The sequence below is a fragment of the Nicotiana tomentosiformis genome, chromosome 11 (genome assembly GCF_000390325.3).
Source record: "Nicotiana tomentosiformis chromosome 11, ASM39032v3, whole genome shotgun sequence".
NCBI classification, from domain to species: Eukaryota; Viridiplantae; Streptophyta; class Magnoliopsida; order Solanales; family Solanaceae; genus Nicotiana; species Nicotiana tomentosiformis.
The window spans coordinates 3,243,239-3,269,501 of NC_090822.1; the positions used below are offsets into that span (position 1 = coordinate 3,243,239).

The following is a 26,263-nucleotide window of genomic DNA, read 5'->3' on the forward strand; positions in this document are numbered from 1 at the left end:
TATCAACTTGAACTGTATAAAACTGATTTGACTTAAACTGTTGGATTTGAAAGCATGTCTAATCTCTGCGGGAATTACTGAAAATGAACTGTAGTTGTGTAGCTCGTCACTATCTTCAGTTCCTTATTTATTATTGTTACTTGCTGAGTTGCTTGTACTTATACTACACCCTACACTTCGTGTGCAGATTCAGGTGTTCTCGGTCATAGCGGGTGTTGATTCTTTCGTACATTTGATTTTTCGGAGATTAGAGGCAGGTGCGGTGTTTCGTAGACCTTGCCTCTCCTTCCCTACCTCCTTGTTTACTGTATTTGGTCTTAGACTATTATAGACTGTATTTTCAAGACTTGTATTCATATTAGATTCTCATGTACTCAGTGATACCAAGTTTTGGGGAGTATTCGTATCAGTATTTGTGGTATTTTTTATTGTATTTAAATGTTATGCTTTCAAACTTAAATGAAATCGTTGGTTATTGATGTTATCGGCTTGCCTAGTATTGAGATAGGCGCCATCACGATTGGTCAGATTTTGGATCGTAACAAGTTGGTATCAGAGCTTTAGGTGACATATGTCTCACGAGTCATGAGCAAGTTTAGTAGAGTCTTGCAGATCGGTACTGAGACGTGTGTACTTATCTTCGAAGGCTGCCGAACCCTTAGGAAAATTTCCCTTCTTGTATCCTATCATGTGGAAGGTATTCAGCTTGAAACATAACTGTTTGAATTTCTTCCATGCATTCGTGTGTGCATGTAAGCTCTCGGTATTAGTTGTGCATCATTGGCTTGTGATTCCATGAACGAGATTCGTGATATGTATTCTGTGTTTTGGTGATGGGCCAGTCTGGAGGACTTGAGGTCAGGGTTAGACCGCAGCCTAAGCTCGATAGCTTCAGTTATGTGAACTTGTACATTTGGACTCATATGTCCGGTAGTGTCCCTAGGAGTGGAATTTATGGATCCATAAGCGATTGAATGGCTATATAATAAGTATGATGTGACTGCGGGATGTGCTCAGATGGGTTGAATGTGACGAATAAAGTTTTCTTATGACTCAAGAGTTTTCTATTGGGTACTTGATTTCTGTCTTGATTTGACTTATAGTCTCGAGTTGTGAGTGTATTGATGGATCTTTCACGTTGTTAAATTGTGGGACAAATTAAATTCTCATGTCTTGTCAATGAGTTTGGACTCAAGAAGAGTAAGTGATTGTGTAGTAATTATGGTTGCGAATGGGTATTTCTAATGTTGATGGCTCGAGAAAGATGATCTTCGAAAGGCTTAGAATCGGTAACATTTTATTGGTTCAGGTGCAATAGAGATGTATTTTGATTTGATGCAACAGTTGGGCAGCAAAGTGTGAGGCAAGAAATGATGGGAAGTGTTTCGCGGTGGTTGAAGTACTAACATGTCAAGCAGGAGAAGTAGAGGTTCAGAAGTTGCTTAAAGGAGATGGTTTAACCGAAGTAAGAGTGGCAGATTAGCATATGGATTCTGTGGTAGGGTACTCGCATGCCTTGAGAAAGTGTTGAACGGTTTGGAATCGTGATAAAATGTGATTTGACCTACAGACTTTATTTGGAGTGATAGTTACTGTACGGAGAAAGATTGAATATAGTAGAAAGGAGTTTGTTTGAAATGAAGAGGGATGTGAAGATCTGATTATCATTTCAGGCGCAATATGACTTGAGTTCGGAAGGTATTGGTTAACTTTCAGTTGATGTCAATAGGGAAAGTGCAGACTTATATAAATGGTGGGCGAACATGAGCTCAGGAGAATTTACTGATTATGTAGTCGTTGCACCCAGTGCAGCGTCATTGGAAGATGTCGGTAAGGAATTCCACAGGTAGGTTATCTCTTATGAGTAGTTAGCAATGGCGTGATATTGATGAAGCTTCTGCGAGGAATATTACTTGCTATCCGGTGAGAGTTCGAGTGTGTACCTGTGGTTGGTGATTTAGAATGTTCATGAAAAGCTTAACAAAAGACTTCGAAAATTCTGGCGGGTTAATGGTGCGAGATCTTGGTAATTGAGAAGGAGAAATCCTTGCGGGTTCTAATTTTATATAATTGTAGCTTAAAGCTAAGTGGGGGAGCTTGCTATTGACAATTTGATTTCATGGTTAAGTGTTAAATTTTAGTTTTGGGCTGAGGCATACTTGTGGGTTAGTTATGACTTACATAGGTTGAGATCGAGGATGACTCGGGTAAGTAAATTCTTGGATACGGGTTACGTTGCACTTTACGAAAATTATGGAATAATTAAGTTGTTATTTTGAAGGATGTAGTGCGCACGAAGTATGAATTTGATTGGTTGTGTTAAGACAGGGTTACTTCTTTGAGTGTTGATTGTGCTAAAGGAGGACATGTCTTTCGTCCCGTTTGGGGTGGAGCAAATTAGATTTGAGCAGAGTGGATGACTCTCGATAGGGTTCTAATTGATTCAAAATGTATATGTGGCAATTGAAAATCTTTCGAATTTGTAAATCACTAGAATCAGTTACTTACATTGGATGGTATCGGGACGTGCAGTAATTCTTTTTGACTATGGATTCTACATTTCAGTATAAGAAAGGAAAGAGGAACAATTTTAAATTCGCATAAGATATTTTCAGAGTGAGTGTTACGGTTGTGGTATCTATGGAGGTGCTTAAGAAGAATACAATGGTTTATTGGCCACAGGGCGGTGTGGTTTTATGTTAGGATGTCTTGTAATGAGATTTGGGTAAGGATAGTAGTGTTCTGACAAGGAGAAATGTCAACTTGAGGGTAATTCAGAAGAAAATCGGAGAAAATAGTACAAATGGGTAACATGCTGGATCCGTATTGTAATAGTATGCTCGCTGCTTTTGGTTCTTATGATGAGGTGGGACTTTACGGGTGTTTTGGTGGCAATACTCTCGGATTTGGCAACCTGTGTGGCTTGGTCGAGTTAGATAAATTCAGTTATGATCGCTTGGTTATGTACAAATAGATTTCAAAGTGTTCATGATGGTTTCTACCATTGTTTGAACCGGATATTTTCTACAGGTATATGGAACGTGTTATGTATTGTGATTTCTTCCTGTAAAGAAGAAAGATAAAGGTTTATAATTAATAAGGTATGTAATTTGCTGGTGACTCAAAGTTTATAATGAGATTCTCGTGCCTTTCACATGATAGATGTGGTGTGTTGTGCGGGATTTAGATTTACATGTACAAGTTGGCAGTTCATTATTGAAAGAGAAATAACAAATTTTGGACATAATGGTTGGTTTCAGATATTTAGATGAATATTATAACTGTTCGGAAATCCCTGATGAGGGTGCGCATTTCAAAAGGAGCATTATGTTTTGATTTACGGATGTCATTGGTACTGCAGTACTCGCCTTTTTGATAGACTGTTAATATTCAAATTATTGTTATGTGGCACGAAAGAATTATGAAAGTATTCCTCATGGGATTATCGTGAATGGAAGATGTGTTAGTCATTTAAGTGCTAGAGTCGGGATCAGTTACGGTGATTCATGTGTTCGATGAATTTGGAGACTAGGAGTTCTCAGAAGTATATTATTTCGGGGTTGCGACCTATTTGAAGTGACTATTTTATTTAAAACACAGTGGAGGCACTAGTTGCGTTAAATATCTGTGATACCTATGCACTTTGAGTGCGCATATATGTGAGGTTTGAGCCATTGTGCGGGCATTAGAGAAAATATTCATACTCGAAAGAATACTTAGGCTATAATATGCCTAGAGTTAACTGTTAAGTGTAAAGTTATAACATTTCCGATATTCATACCTTTGTTGAGAACTATTTGGGCTATACCTGAGGTTACAAAGAAGATGATTCCCTAAATAAATGGGGTAGTTACTAATTCTGCGTAAAATTGCCGATTTGAAGTATGATAGCAGACTTTGTACATACTTACACTATGGCGTGCTATTTATACAAGCTCAGGAGTATGATAATCTTATTTCATTATCATATACAAGTGTGCTTGTTTAATTTCTCATGTATGATATGTTGGGACTGGAGGCCTGTAACCATGCCATGCGATTCAGATTATTGGCACGTAAGTTGTCCGTGCTGCGTGTGGGAATTTTATTTCTATGATAATTTATCTGATTCATTAATTTCCTTCCCCTACAATTATGCACATGCGCCTACGGTTATCCTCTTCACGAAATTTGAGGAGTTGGTTGTAACATTGTGGTTGTCGTGGTGCTTGTTGAACTTGCAATACGGTTCTCTTCCTTGAGACATCTCCCATATTTGCGTACACAGATTGCGCAGTTGTGGCTGGAGTTATATTGATGTGACGTGTATGTGGGTTAGTTGTGTTTAATAATATAAGGTCATTGGACCTATAATGGGTACTATCAGGTTTGATTACAGTATATTCGGGAGGATAAGATTGAAAGTCAACTTAGAAAGTGATTATGGTTATAGTTGGGGCGAGAGAGATCCATGACTTATTGATCTGATGAGGGGTCATGAGATTTTTGCGTATTTCTTTCATTATCAGTAGTTTACGAAGGTTTTGGAATGAGGTTTTATTTGATATGGGGTATAATATCAGTACTGGGTTGGTTTTGGAGTAGTTAATGTGATCGGTAATGGTGCTACGAGCATGCAAGTGGTGTAGTATGTTATGTGAATGTATCTGTGGTTATGGTTATGGCTCGATGTAGCTTGATTAGACTTATTCTAGATGTTGGAAATTGGGCTCTATGTTTTACGGACTAAGATTAAAGTAAGGATCTTCAATTTTATTGTATTGTCAGGCCTATATGGAATAGGGTGGCGTGGGATCACCCCCGGATACGTGCATGGTAAGATAAAATAGTGATTTGATGGTTTGGAAACAACTCTTGGCACATTCGAGGACGAACGTATGTTTAAGTGGGGGAGAATGTAACAACCCGGCCGGCCATTTTGAGTATTACAACCCTGTTCCCTCATTTACTACTCAATTTATGATTTGCAGTCATTTTAAGACTTACCGGGTTAGTTGGTTCGGCTCCGGAGAGAATTCGGAGTGAAATGAGACACTTAGTCTCATAATTGAAACTTTTAAGTTAGAAAAGTTGACCGGATGTAGACTTATATGTAAACGATATCGGATTTGAAATTTTATGATTCCAATAGCTATGTATGGTGAGTTTGGACTTAGGAGCATGTCCGGAAAATTATTTGGAGGTCTGTAGTGGAATTAGGCTTGAAATGGCAAATGTTGAATTATTCCGAAAAGTTTGACCGGGGGGTTGACTTTTTGATATCGGGGTTGGAATCCGATTCTAAAAATTTGAATACCTTCGTTATGTCATTTATGACTTGTGTACAAAATTTGAGATCAATCGAACGTAATTTGATAGGTTCCGACGTCGTTTGTAGAAAATGGAAGTTTCAAAGCTCAATTATGTGGGATTCATATTTTTAGTGTTATTGGATGTGATTTGAAGACTCGTCTAAGTTCGTATGATGTTGTAGGACTCTTTGCTATATTTGGTTGAGGTCCCGGGGGGCCTCGGGTGAGTTTCGGATGGTTAACGGATCAAATTCGGACTTAGAAGAAAAAGCTGAAGTTTCTGCCATCTGATGTAATCGCACCTGTGGAAATTCCATCGCAAGTGCGAGCTCGCATAAGCGAGCATGGCAAGCGTAGATGCGGGCAGAGGGCTGTGAGGCAGTGGTCGCAGGTGCGAGGGAAATTCCGCACCTGTGTGAGCACAGATGTGGAAGGACGCGCACAAAAGTGACTTGCGCAGAAGCGCACACAGGCGCGCATATGCGATCAATGATGCATATGCGGGGGAGTTTTCCGCACATGCGGTTGGTGCAAAAGCGTCTAAGTTGTCGCAGGTGCGAAAACCCCTAGGCAGTACAAAAACAGAGGGGTTCCGAGCTTTTTTCATTTTTGGGCATTTCAAGCTTGGGTTGGGCGATATTTGAGCAAGGATTTCACGGAAAAACTTGAGGTAAATCCCTTGTGATCATTTCTACTCCATAATATTGAATTATCATCGAATAATCCGACTAGATTACATGTTTTTGAGATGTAAATCGGAGATTTGAACTTAGAGATTTGGAAATAAGATTTGATGATTTGGAGGTCGAGTTGAGGTCGGATTTTGGTAAAATTAGTATTGGTAGACTCGTGTTGGAATGAGCTTTCGGATTTTATAATATTTGTCGGGTTTCGAGACGTGGGCCCCACATACGATTTTTGAGTTAAATTTCGGATTGTTTATGGAAAAATTATATTTTCATATGGAATTTATTTCAATAAATTTGATTGACTGAAATGAATTATTTGTGACTAGATTCGAGGCATTCGGAGGTCGATTTGTAAGGCAAAGGCATAGCAAAGTAAAGAATTTTACGTTTTGAGGTAAGTAACAACTATAAATTTGGTCCCGAGGGTATGAAACCCCGAATTTTGTGTCATGTGATTATTTTGGAGGTGACACACATGATAGGTGATAGGCGTGTACGCGTGCACCGAGGGAATTGTGACTTGGTCCATCCCGTGGAAACTGTAAAGTTGAATAACTTATTGATAACTGTGAGCTCTCTATGTGTTGTGGAAATTTGTCTATAAGTCATGTTAGAAATCATGTTTAGACTATATGTTGGTACTGTTGGGATCCATAGAGGTCGTGTATATGTTGAAATATCTGCTTAATTGTTGTTTTGTACTCAGTCATAGTTTACGTAATTATTTTATCACAGTCTCTATTGTTCTTTATTGATGCATCATATCATTGTTGTTTGGGATGATTTCATGATTGTTGAGAGCCTGAGAGACTGGAGAGATTTATAACTGAGCGAGGCCGAGAGCCTGATTGTGAGATGTTATACTATAGCACGTGAGTTGTCCGTGCAACACGTGAGTTGTCCGTGCAGATCCTTATATATACTATAGCATGTGAGTTGTCCGTACAACACGTGAGTTGTCCGTGCAGATTCATATATTTATACTATGGCACGTGAGTTGTCCGTGCAGATTATAGCGCTTCGGTTGTAGGAGCCCCTCCGGAGTCTGTACACCCTCAGTGAGCGCGAGTACCCATTGAGTGAGAGTGTTGAGGGCTGAGAGCCGAGTGGTTGAGCTGTTGTGACGAGTTGAGTAACTGTTGCCCTGAGAGGGTGTACTTGCTTTTCATTTGTTGTTGCACTTAGTTGCTATCTGTCATTGTTGTGAAATTTTCTGAAAGATTTTATATCCTGATTACAAGAACTTGAACTTTATAAAACTGATTTGACTTAAACTGTTGGATTTGAAAGCATGTCTAATCTCTGCGGGAATTACTGAAAATGAACTGTAGTTGTGTAGCTCGTCACTATCTTCAGTTCCTTATTTATTATTATTACTTGTTGAGTTGGTTGTACTCATACTATACCCTACACTTCGTGTGCAGATCCAGGTGTTCTCGGTCATAGCGGGTGTTGATTCTTTCGTATAGTTAATTTTTCGGAGATTCAGAGGCAGCTGCCGTATTTCGCAGACCTTGTCTCTCATTTCTTACCTCCTTGTTTACTGTATTTGGTCTTAAACTATTATAGATCGTATTTTTCAGACTTGTATTCATATTAGATGCTCATGTACTCAGTGACACCACGTTTTGGGGAGTGTTCGTATCAGTATTTGTGGGATTTTATATTGTATTTAAATATTATATTTTCAAACATAATGGAAATCGAGGGTTATTGATGTTATCGGCTTGCCTAGTATTGAGATAGGCGCCACCACAACGGGTCAGATTTTGGGTCGTGACAAAAACTTTACACTTTTTGTTGTTTCTCCCTAAAATAAAGTTAATATGAGTGATTGTTTGCTATTTCTTTCATTAGTGTCTTAGTATTGAGTTCCTTTTTTATTTTTCTTGTTTTTCCTTTTGGGAGTAAGAAAATAGTTAACTTCAACTTTTCTTCAAAAAATTCTGTTCTTGAGATTGGGCCCAAATTATCTCTAGGGCAGTTCGGTGCACAAGGTATCTCGCGTTCACGCATGATATAAGAAAGGGTTGCACCTAATGTATACAACCTATTTTAATTTAAGCATTAATGACTATTTTCACGGCTCGAACCCTGATCTATACAGAGACAATGTTACCAGTACTCCAAAGCTCCTCTAGTACTTACTACTATAAAAGATTATAAAAAAAAGGAGAAAATAACAAAAGGGAAAGCTAGAAAAATGGATAATATAAACAAAGACCATAAAAGGCCATTTTCATTAAAAGTACACAAATAAACTTAGTGCAATATTATTGCACAAAGGATTGACGTGCCACACTTATTTAAAGCGTAACAAAAGGCTACTAAAAGCCAATTAGAACACAACATTAGCTATCATTTTAAGAAGGGCTGCACTTTATTATGTGACAGAATTCCTGTTTTAGTCATCTTCTTATCAAATACACATGGCTTAAAGCAAAGGCACTGCCTCGGGATAAATTTTGTACAATGACCATTAGTAAATCCCTCACTGATACAAGCTTTTTTGCATATATTTCCATCTTCTATGGTTATATAAAATCTAGAGAATGTATTGCTATATGCTTTGCAACTACTCTGAGCTTGCACTTCTACAATCATTCAAATAGCACTTATAAGTACATCAAAAAAAAAAGGCCACACTTGAAAAATTTATTAGGTATTTAACATACACACACGAACACAAATAATTTACAGTATTAGGTCTCTTCAAAAGATATTTACGGGTAGCGCTCCCTAAAAAATGAGAAAAGAAGGCAAGTAGAATATTATCACATATAACATAGACCTGATAGTGTTAAGAAATATTACACTAGTGGTACACTATTGGAGTATATAAGTTAAAGTTATGTACTTAAGCGACTGGATGGCAAGAAAGAGAATTAAACTTCACACAATTTCCATTAATTTTTATTATGTTTTAGAGGAACAAATTAATGGAGACAAACCATAGGCAACAAACAATATCATTGCCAAAACTGCAAATGCCATGAAGTACAAGAAGCGAGCCATATTAATAAGAAAGATTGCAATTCAGAGTTGTGAATGAACACTAACACAATAGAGGTATTTATAGGCAATCAAATAAGAGTGGATCAAACTCTCTGAATCAAAATCTATTCACAACAATCCTGAAAATGAAAAATAGTCTCAACACGGAGAGATGTCACCTACCACAAGAGGGAGAAGCAGAAACAGAAAGAATGAAAAAAATTGAGGCAACACTGAAAAATCGATATACGCCAACCTCGCTAGTAACAATGAAATGGAGTCCATACAAATACAACATATTGAAACTTCACCTGCTATCAGAGGTAGAAGCAGAGGTAAGAAATAAGGAAGGGAAAATAGAGAAAAGTCCACATCTCCCAACAGAGGAAAAGGAAACAAAAAAAACACACCCCTACACTTCTCAATGATTAGTTCAATATTCTGGAACATTAGGGGGGTGAGATCCAAAAAGCAATTCACACACTAAAACTTATTGCCGACATTAACAAGGTAATTTTCATTGCCGTTTGTGAACCTCTTGTTGCTATGAGTAATTACAGAAAAATTTTGGGTTTCCAATATTGTATGTCTAATACAAGTGGGAAAATTTGGTACTTTTGGAATCATCTCGACAACACTTCTGTACTGGCCAATGATGATCAACATATGACTTTAAATTTTAAATGCCCCAGGAATAATTCTGATATTTTTGTCACTGCTGTTTATGCCAAATTTACCTCTGGGGAAAGAAGCGAATTGTGGGATAGTATTGAAGTACTAGCCACTTAATCACTGGGCCATGGTGCATGGAGGGTGACTTCAATGTTATTATGGACACAGAGGAGAAGTTGGGGGGGGGAGGACACATAGAGCTCAACAGATAACATATGGAAGTATGTGGTCTCACTGACATTGGTTTTGTTGGGCCTAACCACAACTGCTGAAATAATTGGAGACCTGCTAAAAGGTTATGGAAAAGACTTGATAGAATTCTGGTCAATGATCAATGGACACAGCATAACCTCGTTAAACACTTAGTGAGAACTGGCTCTGATCAAAGTCCATTGCTAATGAAAAGCCATAATGATCAACAACAAAGTATTAAATACTTTAGATTTTTAAACTTTGGATAGAGCAAGAAGGTTTTATGGATTTGGTCCAGGAAGTTTGGAATATGCAAGTCCAAGGTAATGATATGTGGAGATTACAGTGTAAACTGAAAGCATTAAGCTAAAGGCTAAGTCAATGGTCTAGAAACATATTGGAGATATTAATGAACATGTTAGCTCCTGGGAAGCTAAGGTCCACATTCTTGAAGAATTAGACATCCTTCATAATTCAGAACATGATAGATAACAAAGGTCATACCGAATACATTAAATGGCTGGGAATGCAAGAGTCTCTTCTCAAACATAAAACCAAACTCAACTGGTTCCAACAAGGAGATTATAACAACAAATATTTTCATAGTGTCTTAAGAGAAAGAAGAAGAAAATTGGATATCTATAGAATTAAGAACCATAAAGGAAGATGGATTCAGGGTGATGACAAGATTGCAAAAGTTGCCATTAAGCATTTCGAGCAACTGTTTAACCTCAGCCAGACTAACATGAATCCCACGCTGCTAGATTGCATTCTTTTTATAGTTACTTCTCAAGACAATAAGATGCTCACAAATCTTCCTAATGAAATTGAGACGAGGGAAGTTGTTTTTAGTATGAGTAGATATAGTTGTGCAGGGACGGATGGGTATAATGGGTAGTTCTTTCAAGCCTGTTGAAGCATTATCAAGACTGACAATGTTGACTTTGTTCTGGAGTTCTTTAGTGGCAAAAAACTTACTAAAATTTATACGCATACTTGCCTCGCTCTTATTTCTAAAGTTGAATCACCTGATAGTTTCACAGACAATAGGCCAATTAGTCTCAGCAATGTGACTAATAAGATCATCTCCAAGGTTCTATCTAGGAGACTTAACCCTCTACTTTCTAATCTTATCTCTGACAATCAAAGTGGTTTCATTATAGGTAGACTCATAACAGAGAATTTCATGATGGCTCAGGAGATTGTTCAAGGAATTTCAAAAATAAATGCTGGAGGGAACATTATTTTGAAGTTAGATATGGCCAAGGCATATGATAGAATGTCTTGGCCATTCATAACTGATGTATTAAAGAAATTTGGCTTTAATGGAAAATGGATTCAGATTATTGAGAACCAAATCTCTTGAGAATGGTACTCAATAATCATCAATGGTTCTAGACAAGGGTTCTTTACTTCCTCTCAAGGACCTAAACAGGGAGATCCTTTATCCCCATCTTTATTTATATTAGCAGCAAAAGTATTATCTAGATCCTTGAATAACTTGTATAACAACTCTCACTTTATTCCTTTCTCTGTGAACGCCAGGGGACCTCAGATTAATCATCTAGCATATGCAGAAGACATTGTTATCTTCAATAGTGGTAATGGCAAGTCAGTGAAGCTCATTATGAAACAAATCAAGAACTATGAGGATGCTTCTGGGCAGATAGATAATAGTAAAAAAAGTTTCCTTTTGACTGCTCTATAAACCAGTGCATACAGAATTAATAGATTGAGAGTGTGCAAGAGATTTATGGATAACCAATTCCCATTTACATATCTAGGATGCCCTATTTATGTGGGAAGAAAGAAGATCAGTTACTTTGATGGCATGCCTACAAAGGTAATTAAGAGGCTTAGCGGTTGGAAGGGAAAAATATTATCTTATGGAGGCAGAATGGTACTTATAAAAAGTGTACTTCAGGCTCTCCCCACATATATTTTATCTGCAATATGTCCACCCAAAAGTACCTTGAAGCTTCTGAAAAAATAGTTTGCTAGATTTTTCTGGGGAACTAATGAGGATCAAAACAAGTATCATTGGAGCTCATGGAAGAATATTTGTATGCCAAAGACAGAAGGTGGTGCTGGAATAAGAAGCATGGAAGACATTGCTAATACACTGGATATGAAGAGATGGTGGAGGTTTAGAACTCAACATTCTCTTTCGGCTAACTTCTTAAAAGCCAAATATTGTAGTAGAAGTCATCCAGCACAGAAAAAAGTGACCAATAAAGACTCTCAATTATGTAAACACATGATTCTTCTCAGAGATAAAGTTGAAGAAAGAATGGTTTGGAAGATCAATATTGGTGAGAGCAATTTTTGTTGGGATAACTGGCTTGAAAAGGGAGCTTTGGTCAAATTAATTCCTTACAATGGCAGAAGTTCCAAAATCCTAGTCAAGGACTACATCATAAATGGTATATGGAACATTGACAGACACAGGTTGGTAGTACCAGAGGACATGGTTCAGCAAATAATTCTAATTGACATAGGAGAACATGATCGAAGTGACTATGCAGTGTGGATGGACTCTTCTGATGGACACTACTCCAACAAATCAGCATGGCATATCATCAGACATAGTAGCCAAAAGAACCTTGAGTGGAATAAAATATGGCACAAATCCATTCCTTTCAAAATTTCCTTCTTGGCGTGGAGGTTATACAAAGGGAAGCTACCCTTTAATGAAGTTATCAACAGGTTCAACATGTTTAGCAATCCAATAAGATCCAGGTGCTATTGTTGTCATAATACACAGAGTGACTTAATGCAACACTCATTCATTAAGGGTGAAGCTGCTACATATATATGGAAATACTTTGGGACTCCACTTGGAATTACTCATCAACATTGGAATGTTAAGAGAGTTTTCAATATATGGTGGGAGCTTAAGCCCAAAAACAAAGTCCACAAATTTATATTACAATTTATGCCAGTTGTGATTAGTTGGTGGAGAAATTGGATATCTTGCAAATATGGAGAGCAAAAAATGATCTGTAAAAACAAGATGGGGTAACATATTTGTTGGACTATCAAAGATGCCTTAGGTACAACATATCCTAATGTTAAGCTTTCTGGAAGATGAGCTGATATGTGTGACACTATTGATAGACTCAAACCAGTTATTAGCTGGAGGCTTGTTTCATGTATTAGACCTACATTTAATTTGGTGAAGGTAAAAACTGATGGCAGTTACATTCCACATATTAATAGAGCAGGTATGGGAGGAGTTATAAGAAACCACAAAGGAGACTTAATTATGGCCTTTTCAGTTCCTTTACACTGTAATAGCAATAACCAAATTGAGGCTGCAGCTGCTAACTATGGAGCAAAATGGTGCATTCAGAATAGGATCCTAAAATTCAACCTGGAACTTGATTCATTGATTATTTCCAACATGATCAAGCAGGAAGACACAACGAATCTTAAACTCAGAAGGATCATAACATACACTTCTCAATTGATGAAGAGTGCAGAAGTAACCATATCTCATTGCTACAGGGAAGCAAATCAAGTGGCCAACTTCCTTGCAAAAATGGCATCTATGAGTGGAAACAGTACTTTCTATTACTCTTCCCAACAATTACCGAAAGAGGTGAAGGGAGTGTTTCAACTTGATAAATGTCAACTTCCGAGTATTAGGAGAAGATATGACAAATGCAATTTTTGTGTAAGTTAATTTAGTTTGATGAAATGGAAGTGACTTCGGTATAGAACTTCCATTTCCCATTGTTTTGAAGGAAATATGTTACATCCTTATTGCCCGCACTCTTGAATCTAGGAGGTTTGGTCTATTCCCCCCTCCCCACTCATGTATTTTGGTGTTTCTTTTTGCTGGAATGGAAAGGGTTTAGCCTGACCCAACACTGAAGGCACTATGCCTGAAGTGAAGGCAAGTTAATTTAAAAACATAAGAGTGGAAAAACTTTTACTTATCTTTTGAAGCAAAAAATAAATGAAAACGAAAAAAAGAGTAGATAAATTTATTGGTCCAATAAATATGTGAAGCAAATGGAGATAAATCAATAACACATATTCCTCATGTTCATAAATTTTCAGTAACTAGTTATTCACCCCCTCCCAAAAACAAAACTCCTAGCAATTACTACATTTTGGTGACAAGCGGAGCTGGTAAAAGAACTCAGAATCACATCAGCATTAGTAAGACTTCATCAACAATAATAAATTAAAAATGGATATCCCGGTGCACAAAGCATTCCGCGTTCACACAGGATTCGAGGAATAAAGCCAGATTAAGAATTTCAAGATAATGAGTGCATTGTTGTGAAAAAGGGGATCTAGAATTTACATTAGACGAGTTTAACTTTAGTCTCTTACCATGAACTCAATAAACTTTTGAAATTATAGGCTCAAAATTATATTCTTTTTGAAATTTACATGATTTTCACACACACACACACACATATATTTATTATATATATATATATATATATATATATATATATATATATATATATATATATATATATATATATATATATACTTATACCAAAAACAAGATCGTTCAAAGTTAGATTTAAACCGCCAATTTCATTTGTAGAGGTGCACCCAATAATTATTACACCATAGGATGTTTCAAGCTTGGGTGCACACACAAATAGTTAAGTAATTTTAAAGAAATATAACATTATTATACATGGTTTAATTAAGTAAAAGATTAGGGATGTTAGCCTCAAGGTTTCACATTTTGATGATAACAAACCATATGATTCCTCAAGCATGGTAACTAATTCATTATCATCTTGTCTCTTATGTGTTTATATGTTGAAGTTTGCCTAAGGTTCTAGTTATATACAAATCTTTCGACTCGATACAAATCTTGTTGAAATCTTTCCAACTATTTGCAGGTTTTTTAATTTGTTTTGTGAATATGGTGCAACTCTTCTACTACATTTCAAGGGTGCTTTGAAAAACTAAGACAACTTGTGAATTTCCCTCTTGAAAGTTTTCTAGACTTTTCAATTGATTCGATAAAGTTATCATTTGATTAAATTCTCTTATTTTGTACTCAATGGTTTGCCATCATCAAAAAGGGGGAGATTGTTAGCCTCAATGTTTTACGTATTGATTTTGGTGATAACAAACCAACATAATTATTAATCAAAGAATATTTACTTGTGGTAATCTTATTCTTGCACAAGTTTATTCAAGGAAGAAGATGATGGTAAAAATTCAAAGAAATATGAGAAAGAGAATTTCATGTGAAGAATTTATGAGCAAAAATATTATCAAGGAAGATTATCTCCAAGCGTCATAGAAGGAATAATATTTGATAGCCAGATTGAATTGAAGAAGAATCTGCGGAAATTATGGAAGAAAGGTTTTTCAATATCTTGAAAGGAAAGTTGCTAAAATCATGAAGAAAATATATTAATTTGTGAAAGGAAAATATTATATGAAAAAGATACTACAAGGCCAAGGAAGAATATATTCTATGGAAAGAAAATATATTATAGATGTAGTACAATCTATATTATGGAAAGAGATTATTTTCCAAGATCAAGAAAGGAATATTTTAAATATAATAGGTGAATAATGTATTTTCTATAAAAAGAAAATATGTTATGGATCTAGTATAATCTATATAATGGAAGATTATTTTCCAAGATCAAAAAAGAAATATTTTCAATATAATAGGAGTTCAAAGATGCTACTATTATTTATGGGAAAATATTCTAACTACATTCCTTCTTTGGTATGGAAAGATAATAATTTATGGAAATAAGTTTGAGTTCCATGTAAAGAATGACTATTTCTCTTATGGAAATTCAAGAATATTTAATCAATACTATAGAAGGTTGAAGAATGATTGGAGATGCAGCAAATATTAATTATGAAATGCAAGGTTTTCTAAAGAAGATCAACCAAGATATTGCATCCAAATAAAGAGAGAATATTCTACTACCATAAAAAGAAAAAGAGGTGCAATGAATGAAGGATCAACAAAAGGAATGTTGTAGAATTGTGAAGAAAATTACTTATGATCAAATTGTGAGCTCATTGACTCAAGCACCAAGAAAAGAAAAAACGAAAAAAATCCTCTACACGAGGATTCTCATGCTGGTACTCAACGAAGATTTTACATATTCAAGAAAGGAAAGTGGAGACAATTATGTCCAAATACAATAAGCCAAAAAAGGAAAGGAAATCAATGTTGCAAAAATGCCTATGGTATATCCACTTTCAAAAGAGTTCCAAGTCAATATACTGTCCATATGCATACAAGTACTGGAGCTGCAAATTATGGAAACAAATAAAGGAGCAACGGTCAAATTCCCTTGGGATATGTAATAGCGAGAACATGTTGAAAGGGCTATAAATATACAAGCTCTATGAAGGAAGAATGTACGCACCCTTCTATACATTTGTCTATTCAACTACAAGTTCTTTATTCTACTCTTAACAATTAATCATTATAATTCACTTTTAATAGATTTACTGTGTATACAATAGAGTAAAGAGAGACAGATAAATATTAGAGAGGCAGTGTGTTCTTAGAGGTTGTTTCATTATTCATTTCTTTGGTGAGCGAGTGAAAACCAAAGAGTCGTTGTTGGTGACCGAGTAAAAACCAACCTTCTGCGATGTTGGTGAGCGTGTTAAAACCAACCCTTGTTCGTTGTTGGTGAGCGAGTGAAAACCAACCCTTGTTCGTTGTTGGTGAATGTTGAAAATTATACAAGTTGTACTCAACTCATTTTACAAAGAGATCAAGAGATAACATCCTTGCAACCCAAGGCGACTGGAATAGGATACCACATTGGTTCCGAACCCGTATAAAATTCTTATTGTCATTTACCTTACTGCTTTCATATTTTATTATAAGCAATTAATATTTGTTAAGATTAGTATTTGATTGAATCGAAGTACTAACAGTATTGTGTAGGTTGTCTTCGTATCAGTCGATTAGGTTTGAGGAGTAGTCGACTAGAAATTTAAAAAGACTACAATTAACCCCCCCTTCTTGTACTTTAATTGGGTTCATGTGAACTGATACCCCTTAAGCTAGATATGCCCCTGCTGGTTAAGGGCCCCATCCCAAGAGAAGTGATATAGATAACCTACCCTAATGCAAGCACTATTGGCTGCTTTCACGACTCGAACTCGCGACCTATTATGGGTCACATAGTGACAACTTTACCATTGCTCCAAGACTCCCCTTCATACATAATAATTAATGAAAATAGAAGTTAAACTTGAACACAACAATAACACAAACACATGCTATGTTAGAGTGCCACAATGATCTTGAGTAATTCCCGCCTTAATTTAACTTTTGGAGTTAATTAAAGACAAGATTCAAGGTCAATTTCTAATCATGGTATCAAAATCAGACCTATATTAATTCATAATTTATCTGGTGAAGGCCCCCCATGTTTTGTTTTAAATCTTCTGGATAAATAAATGTATTCTTACCTTCCTATACTATTTATGAAATTTTATTACCCTCCATAATTAAGTTTTAACTTAATTATATGGGCATATACAATTTACCAATTATATACAAATTAGTATTAATGAATATCCCATTATATTAGGAATTAATGTAACGACCCGACCGGTCGTTTTGAGAATTAAAGTCTCGTTCGGCGGAATAAGGTCTCGAGCAGCTTCATATTATGTGTTATGACTTGCATGTATTGCCGACTTTAGTTTTCGGATGATTTAGGGTCAATTTGGAAGAAGGATTCTTGCTTTAGAAGTTTAAGCGGTAAAAGTTGATTGGAATTTGACTTTTGTATAGACGACTTCGAACTGGCATTTTGATGATTCCGGTAGTTTCGTGTGATGATTTTGGATTTAGGCGTGCGTCTGGACTTGGTTTTGGAAATCCGTAGGGTAATTTAAAGCATTACGGCGAAAATTGAAATGTCATTTGGGACTTGCATGCATAATTTGGCGTCATTCCGGATTTATTTGGTATGTTTCGGTACGAGTTTTGTAAGTTGGAAGATTTGAAAGTTCATAAGTTTAATTCTTGGTGTGATTCATAGTCGACGTTCTTTGATGTGATTTGAGACCTCGAGAGGGTCCATGTTAGGTTATGTAACTTGTTGGTATGTTTGGACGGGGCCCCGAGGGCCCATGCTTGTTTCGGATGGGCTACGGGCCATTTTCTCAAGTTTTGGAATGTTGAAGTTCTGTTGTCTGATATTGTCACGACCCTAAATTTTCCACCGACGGGACCGTGATGGCGCCTAACATTTCACTTGCTAGGCAAGCCAACGTTAGAGAATCATTAACCAATTCCTTATTTTCATTCAGTAATTAACAATAATTAACTAAGATAAAATATAATAAGTGCGAAATATCATAAAACTCTATTAATTACTACCACCCGGATCTGGAGTCACAATTCATAGAATCAATAACAACGGATAGAGAGAAGTTTCACAAAGAAATCAATATTTCATCAATGATTACTTTCACAATTTAACATCTCAACCTCGATTCAATATTCACAATTTTATCAACCTTGGTAGAACCGGATACAAGTCTCCCAACATTTCAACAACAACAATAAGTATGGATAACAAGATATAAGACTACAAATTTGCAAGAATGGAATTTCACTCGCATGCTATGACTCAACCACAACGCATAGATGCTCGTCACCTCAACTATACATCGTATTCAGCAACAAATCACGGAGCAAATACTCACATAATATCTATTCCCTCAAGCTAAAGTTAGACACAACACTTACCTCAATTTCGCAAGCCACTCACTGCTCAAGTAACGCTTTCCCTTTAGAATTCACCTCCAACCCACTCGTATCTAATCATAATTAGTTTAATATCATCAATTATCGCTAAAGGAATCAACTTTACTGCATAATTACAGTTTTCCTAATTTTTTCCAACAAAAGTCAAAAACACACCCTAGGCCTGCTTGGTCAAAACCTGAGGTTCGGACCAAAATCCATTTACCCATTCACCCCGAGCCGGAATATAAAATTAGTTTTGTAATCCGACCTCAAATTGGGGTCTAAATCCTCAAATTTCCGAAATTCCTAAGTTCTACCCAAAAATCTCTATTTCACCATAATATTTCTAGATACTAGGTTGAAATCTTGTTATAAGATGTAAAAGATTGAAATAAAAGAGTTAGGAATCACTTACCTATGATTTGGGGAAGATTTGGTCTTTGGAAAATCGCCTCTTAAGGTTTAGGGTTCGAAAAATTGAAGAATGAAATGAAAATTTCCGTTTAAGTCCAAAGTTATCAGCTGCGGACGTCACATTTGCGACCTGAGCTTTGCAATTGCGAAGCTCGCAAATGCAAAGGGGTCATCGCAAATGTGAGATCCTTCACATTTCCGCTTCCTTCGCATTTGCGAAGAATATATCGCAATTGCGACAATTGGCCCATCGCATTTGCGGGCAGAAATTCGCATTTGCGAACATACCCTTCTCCAGATCCCCATCGCAATTGCGAGAACATGCTGGCCTCGGCCTTCTTCGCAATTGCGATAGATACCTCGCAATTGCGAGGCCTGCTTATTTCGCATTTGCGAAGCCTGATCTCGCAATTGCGAGATTAGAGGCCTGCAACAGGTTCAGTTATACCAGCAAAATTTTCTAAGTTCAAAACATCCTGTGGCCTATCCGAAACTCACCCGAGCCCTCGGGGCTCCAAATCGAACATGCCCACAAGTCTAAAAACATCATACGGACTTGTTCGCATGATCAAATCGTCAAACTAACACCTAGAACTATGAATTTAGCACCAAATCAAATGAAATTCTCAAGAACACTTTAAAATTCATATCTTCTCAACTGGACGTCTGAATCACGTCAAATCAATTCCGTTTCTCACCATATTTTACAGACAAGTCTTAAATATTATAATGCACCTGTACCGGGCTCCGGAACCAGAATACGGACCCAACACTAACAATTCAAACATAAATCATTTCTTAAAAACAAATAAATATTCAGACTTTTAATTTTCATAAAATATTCATAACTTGAGCTAGGGACCTCCGAATTTGATTCTGGGCTTACGCCCAGGTCCCATAATTCTATACGGATCCAACGTGACCATCGAAATATAGATTCGGGCCCGTTTATCAAAAATATTGACCAAAGTCAACTAAAATCAACTTTTAAGGCATAAATTCTTATTTTCATCAATTTTCAACATAAAAGCTTTCGGAAAACCTGCTCGGACTGTGCACGCAAATTGATGAGGGTAAAAATGAGATTTTAAGGCTTAAGAGTGCAGATTCGAGTTCTAAAACATAAAATGACCTTTTGGGTCATCACAGATATTCCTCTTCGCGTTCGCATAGACTAGTCCGCGATCGCGGAAGTGTGCCTTCTACTTCTCCGCGTTCGCATCCCCCTGTCCGCGTTCACATAAGGCTTCTGGTGGGGCAGTGTACTATCTTCTAAGCGATCAAAGTCCTATTCACGCGATCACATAGTGCGTTTTCTGGGCTTTATAATTTCGTGTACACGATCGCATTACTTTTTTCCACGATCGCTATGTGTTATAATTGGGCAGAATATAAAAGTAATCTATTTTGAGGGTTAACCATTCTTATCATTTTTGGAGTTGAAGAACTCGGATTTGAGTGATGCTTCGTGGGTGTTTCAAGAAAATCATAGGGGTAAGTGTTCTTCTCCCAGAATTTATGATATTCCATGATTCTATCTTTGTTTTTATCTTATATTTAATGTTTTGAATTGAAGAAAATGGGAATTTTTGAAGATTTTGTTTAAAATATAAAATGATGATTTGAAGGACGAATTAATGTCAGAAATTGATAATTTTGGTAGTTGAACTCGTATCGGAATATGTGCTCAGGTTCTGTGAAATTTATCAGGTTTCGTGGTGCGGGCCCGGGGTTTTACATTTTGGTTGTCTTTTTAGTTTTTGTTAAAGATTGAGGCTTTATTATACAGAATTTATTCCTTATGAGTTGTATTTATGATTTGAACTTATTTTGGCTATATTTGAGCTGTCAGGAGATTGTTTCACTCGAGAAGTTCATTTTAGAGTAAAGGTTTAGTTTCTCTGAGGTAAGTATCTAGTCTAACTTTGTGTGGGGAAACTACCCCATAGAATTTGAGTCTATGTTGCTAATTGTATCATGTGAAGACCGTGTACGCGACGCGAGGAGTACGTGCTTGGGATTATTTGTGAACATTTGACCATTTAAGGCTCTTAGGTTCTTATGTCCATTAAATATGAAGTTGTGTGATAATGTTAAATTCCCCATTTATTAAATCCACCCGTACGTGTCTTAATTGGAATTGATTGCTCCATATTTTACCATTATTGTCGATTAAACTCTTATGTGCCTTAACTAAAGTTGTTGCCTTTTTTTAATTGCTATGCCAACCCTTCCGTAATTGTTTATCATTAGTTGATGTTATTATTATCTTTTTCGTAATCTGGTTATCCTTAATTTACTTTGTTGAATATATTCCGTAATTGCCCACCCTAATTAAGGTTATGTTATCCCTTATCATTGTTGCCTTACCCTTAATTCAAGTCATTGATTCATGTTATCCCTCTTATTATTGAATTGCACTTATGTGGAATCATTTCTACCCAATATCTCTTCCTTGTTGAGCTATTTCTATTGTGTACCATTATTTCATGTTGTGTCTTTCCTTGTGAATTCTTTCCTCCGTCTCTTTATGTTCTGGAGTTCTTACATTGATTTACTTGTCGTATTCTTGTGTTATTGTCGTTATGTCTGTTGTAATCAGTGTTGTATTGCACAAGATTTTTTTCATGCGGTTGTTATTGAGTTGCACGAGGTTTCTGTCATGCGGTTGTTATTGTGTTGCACGAGGTTTCTGTCATGCGGTTGTTATTGTGTTGCACGAGGTTTCTTTCGTGCAGTTGTTATTATGTACACGAGGTTTCTGCCATGCAGTTGTTATTTTGTTGCACGAGGTTTCTGTCATGCGCGATTGTTATTGTGTTGCACGAGGTTTCTTCCATGCGGTTGTTATTATGTTTGCATGAGGTTTCTGCCATGCGGTTGCTATTGTGTTGAGCAAGGTTTTTGTCGTGCTTTAGTTATTGATACACATGCGGTGGTTTAAGGTCTAGGTGTTGAAATGTATGCGGTGAGATAAAGTGGGCTTGAAACGCGTGGCTAGTAGGGGAACTATTATAAGCCATGCGCTGTGATAAAGTGGGATAAAACACGGGATGCTATTTCGGAAAAATAATTTTTCAAAAACTAAATATAAAGGCTCTCGCGATGATATAAAGAAAGTTGTAATTTATTTTACTATCTGAGACTACGAGGCGGTACCTCGGGAGGGCTCTATTGTCATCTCCCCTTTTCGGTGCACTTGGCTTAGGTTGTTATTTTTCCTTAGCATACTACTAATTTATTTCTTCCGTGTTGCTTTATTTGTTCAGTTCTATATAGCTAATCTTGTTGTGCTTGTCGTGACGTCCGTTTCCTTGCTGTCTTATTTATACTGTATATTTTGTGGAGATAGTTTCTTATGTGCCATTCATTGGCTTTACTCTTAATTGTTGACTTAAATTGTGGTAGAACACTTGCACAAGCATAAACGTAGATGAATCACCCATATCTTTAACGAGATGAATCATGACATTATTGACCATTACATGTACTCTTGTCTACTTGCCTTTTGTGTGAGAGTTGTCCTCTTGGCACGTGAGTCGTTCGTGCGGTTATGAATTGAAATGTGGGCACAAGATTCCAAGTGATTAGGGTTCAATAATTGGAACCCGTGAGCTGTGATTTTGAGGTTTGATACCTTGTGGAATTGCATGAACAGACCGGGTGTGAAAGCGGTTGTTCTTATTGAGTTGTTGCTGATTTCTTTTCCTTTATTCGGTTTCACCGGACTTAGACTGTGTTTAGCTTACTCTATAGCATTATTACTTGATTGCTTCCTGTTAAATATTGTTGTCCTAGTGTATCATTATAAGTATGGTTTTATATTCCTTATTCTGCTTAGCTTTATATTAATATTGTTTTCTTAGTTAGTTCACCTTCACACTTGTTCATGTTATTTAGTCTGGTAGGTGTCTTGACTGTCCCTTATTACTACTCCATCGATGTTAGTCTTTATACTTACTGGGTACCGTTGTGGTGTACTCATACTACGCTTCTGTATTTGTTTGTGCAAACCCAGGTGCCACGGTTGTTGTTGATTATGAGCTGGCTGGTAGAGCTATGGAGACTGAAGGTAAACCTATCGTCACATTCACAGGCCCTGGAGTCACCTTTTGATATTTTCATTGTACTGTTTGATTCTATTCCGAATAGTTGTAGTTATTGATTTCCTAGTGAGCTCAGCAGAATTTATGACTTGTAGTACCATTTTTGGGAAATTGTAATTGTGTAGAAGATTTTATCTCATATTTATTATTGGATGGTTGAATTCTTCTATTTATTTAGTAAGTGTTAGGCTTACCTAGTGTTAGAGACTAGGTTCTGTCACGACATCCTACGGAGAGAAAATTGGGAACATGACAAGTTGGTATCAGAGCTCTAGATTCATTGGTGCTACAAGCCATAAGTAAGTTTAGTAGAGTATTGCGGATCGGTACGGAGACGTATGTTCTTATATTCGAGAGGCTACATAACTATTAGGAAAGTTTCACTCCCTTCATTCCTATCGTGCGGGTTCATTGATCTCGGAGTTTGAATCTATCATACTATTCTCTCACAAATAGTGATGACACAACTTGCAGTTACCGATGTCACTGACCCCAGAGCCAATGTTTCTAGGGGCCGGGGCAGAGGAAGAGGTAGAGACCAAGGAGGAGCACATGTTTCTGCTAGAGCACCTGTCAGAGCAACAGTTGAGGAGACGCCAGTAGCTCCTATTGGGGGATAGGTACCGGAGGCGCATATGGTTACCCCAAGACTTCAGGAGACTTTAACACAGTTACTGAGTATGTTTGGTACATTGACTCAGCCGGGGTTGATTCTGGTTGCACTAACTACTTCACATATCGGGGGAGGAGATCAGACTTACGCCGCCCGTACTCCAAAGCAGGGAACCAACATTGGTCAGGTTCCAGGTGTCATACCAACATAGCATGTTGTTCCAGTTCAACCAGTGGTTATGGCTTCAACATATGAGGAAGAACATTTTAGACTTGCAAGGTTCGAGAAGTATTACCCTCCAACTTTCGATTGGTTGGCTTTAGAGAATATGCATGGGTTCCTAGAGGAGTGCTATCATATTCTCTACATTACGGGTATTGTGGAGACGAGTGAGATTGCTTTTAGTACGTTCCAGCTTAAAGAAGAGGCATATCAATGATGGCAAGTGTATGAGTTGGGTAGTCCGGCCGATGTAGCTTCACTTTTATAGGTTTGGTGTTCAGGGATGTCCTTGGGAGAGTTTGTTCCCCAGACCCTTCGGGATGCATGGCACGTTGAGTTTGAGCAGTTGTGCCAGGGCACTATGTCAGGGCTAGAGTATGCTGTTATATTCAGTGATTTGTCAAGGAATATTGCTACTTTGGTTTCTATAGTTAGAGAGCGAGTCCGCAGATGAGTTGAGGGGCTCAGGCATGATATCTAGTTTAGCATGGCTCGGGAGTTGGAGTTGGATGTTTCATTTCAGCAGGTAGTAACGATCGCCTGATAATTTGAGGGCATGCGACATCAGGAAAGAGAGGTCAGGGAGGCTAAGAGGCCTCGTAGACCAGAGAGATCTACTGGTCCCTATTATGGAGGCATGGTACGACATGGTAGAGGTTTTGTGGGTCAACTAGTTTAGTTTGCACTTCAGACTTCACACGGTGTGTCAGGTACCTATGCGTCTCAAGGTGCCCGTATCGAACAACTTCCACAGATACAATAATAGAGACGTTGCTTTGAGTGTGGAGACACCAACCACATGGTAAGAGATTTGTCCAGACTCCAGACATATGTATTATAGCGGGGTATTCAAGCTATGCGTTTTTCTTTAGTTGCTAATATCCCTACACCGCCAACTTAGATTGTAGGTCAGGTAAGTAGAGGGCGCCTAAGAGGAGGAGGCCCGACCCATTGAGGTATTTTCTATGGTAGGGTTGAGACCGCTGCACAAGATGATGATGTACATGTATGGTTTCGATTTGTTACAGATGAGTGTCATTCACATTTTGTTTCGGTTCTGCTTATCAGTGTGAGTCCTCCTATTTTGCTACACATATGGATGCGTTTCGTGATTTGTACTCTGTTTGTGTGTTTACCATGGTTGGGAGATCCTATAGTGGTAGACCGTGCCTATTGTTCTGTTCTTATTCATTATTGAGAGTTATAAGACTATAAGTGACTACTATTACCCATTACGGTAGGTTTTGATGTGATCTTTGAGTCATTGGTTTCGACCTATGATTTAGATGCTCTACCAGTGTGATAGTTCAGTATGTGTTGTGATTTTTGTTGGCGGAATTTAATTAGTGGAAGGTTTCAGTTGTTATGATGTGTATTCTACTTAGGATTCAGAGTTGAGGGTGAGACCCTAGCGATTCTATGTGATTTAATGTGTTTGAATCGGGCTGCATGCCACGATGGATGTTATATCAGGATGGGATCCTTGTGATTTGTTCAGATACTTTGATTCTTCCTTGTTAAATTGATTCGTAGAATGGTACTGGTAGGGAGTTGTGCCTTTCGGGATTGTTTGAGATTTTTCTTATGTGTTTCTCCTTGCATATTTAACTGTATTCGTGATGTGCTTATTGAATTTTAGCTTGCGAGGTGTGTGCCCCGGTGGCTTTAGAGGTGACTTGTTAATTCAGGTGAATAGTTATCATATATTCATGTTTCTTCCATCATTGTCAGTGTTGTGGAGGTTTGAAATAGGGTTCTAACAGATATGAGGCTAATTGTTGGTAATGGATTTGATTACGGGCCACTATTGTGACCAGAGATGCTTTCATGGACATATGTGTGACATGTTACGTCGTGTGGTTGTACCTTGTAGGCGTATGCATAGGTTGTTGAAACTGGTTGAGGTTGATACCAGGTATGTACGTAGGAATCAGGTCTTTTGGAGATTATTTGATGGTGAGAATTTCGGTTCTAAGGCTTATTGGTATTGGTGGAAGGGATAAATTTCAGTTGAGATAGTGTCATCGAGCTTATGTGGATTGGTGTGATGTGGGTTATCCAGCGGGTATGTGTAGGATGAATACATTTAGTGAATTGATGACTTCTAGACGATTCTTGGCACGTTCAAGGATGAATGTTTGTTTAAGAGGGGGAGAAGGTAACGACCCGACCGACCATTTTGATAATTAAAGTCGCATTTGGCGGCATAAGGTCTCGAGCAGCTTCGGATGATTCAAGGTCAATTTGGAAGAAGGATTCTTGTTTTAGAAGCTTTTGTGTACCGAAATTTAACTTTTGTGTAAACGACTCCGAAATGGCATTTTGATGATTTCAGT

At 37.3% G+C, this 26,263-nt stretch overlaps 2 long non-coding RNA genes across 2 annotated transcripts in view; one reads left to right on the top strand and one right to left on the bottom strand.

Annotated features, from left to right (window-relative positions):
• Positions 1 to 26,263, bottom strand: part of LOC138900734 (uncharacterized) — a 55,235-nt gene that overhangs the window by 4,889 nt on the left and 24,083 nt on the right. The window lies entirely within an intron of this gene.
• LOC138900733 (uncharacterized) overlaps positions 8,932 to 26,263 on the top strand; it is a 56,451-nt gene continuing 39,119 nt past the window's right edge. Inside the window, exon 1 of the long non-coding RNA XR_011411962.1 lies at positions 8,932 to 8,977. This is a non-coding gene — a long non-coding RNA (uncharacterized lncRNA). The remainder of the gene's footprint in view (positions 8,978 to 26,263) is intronic.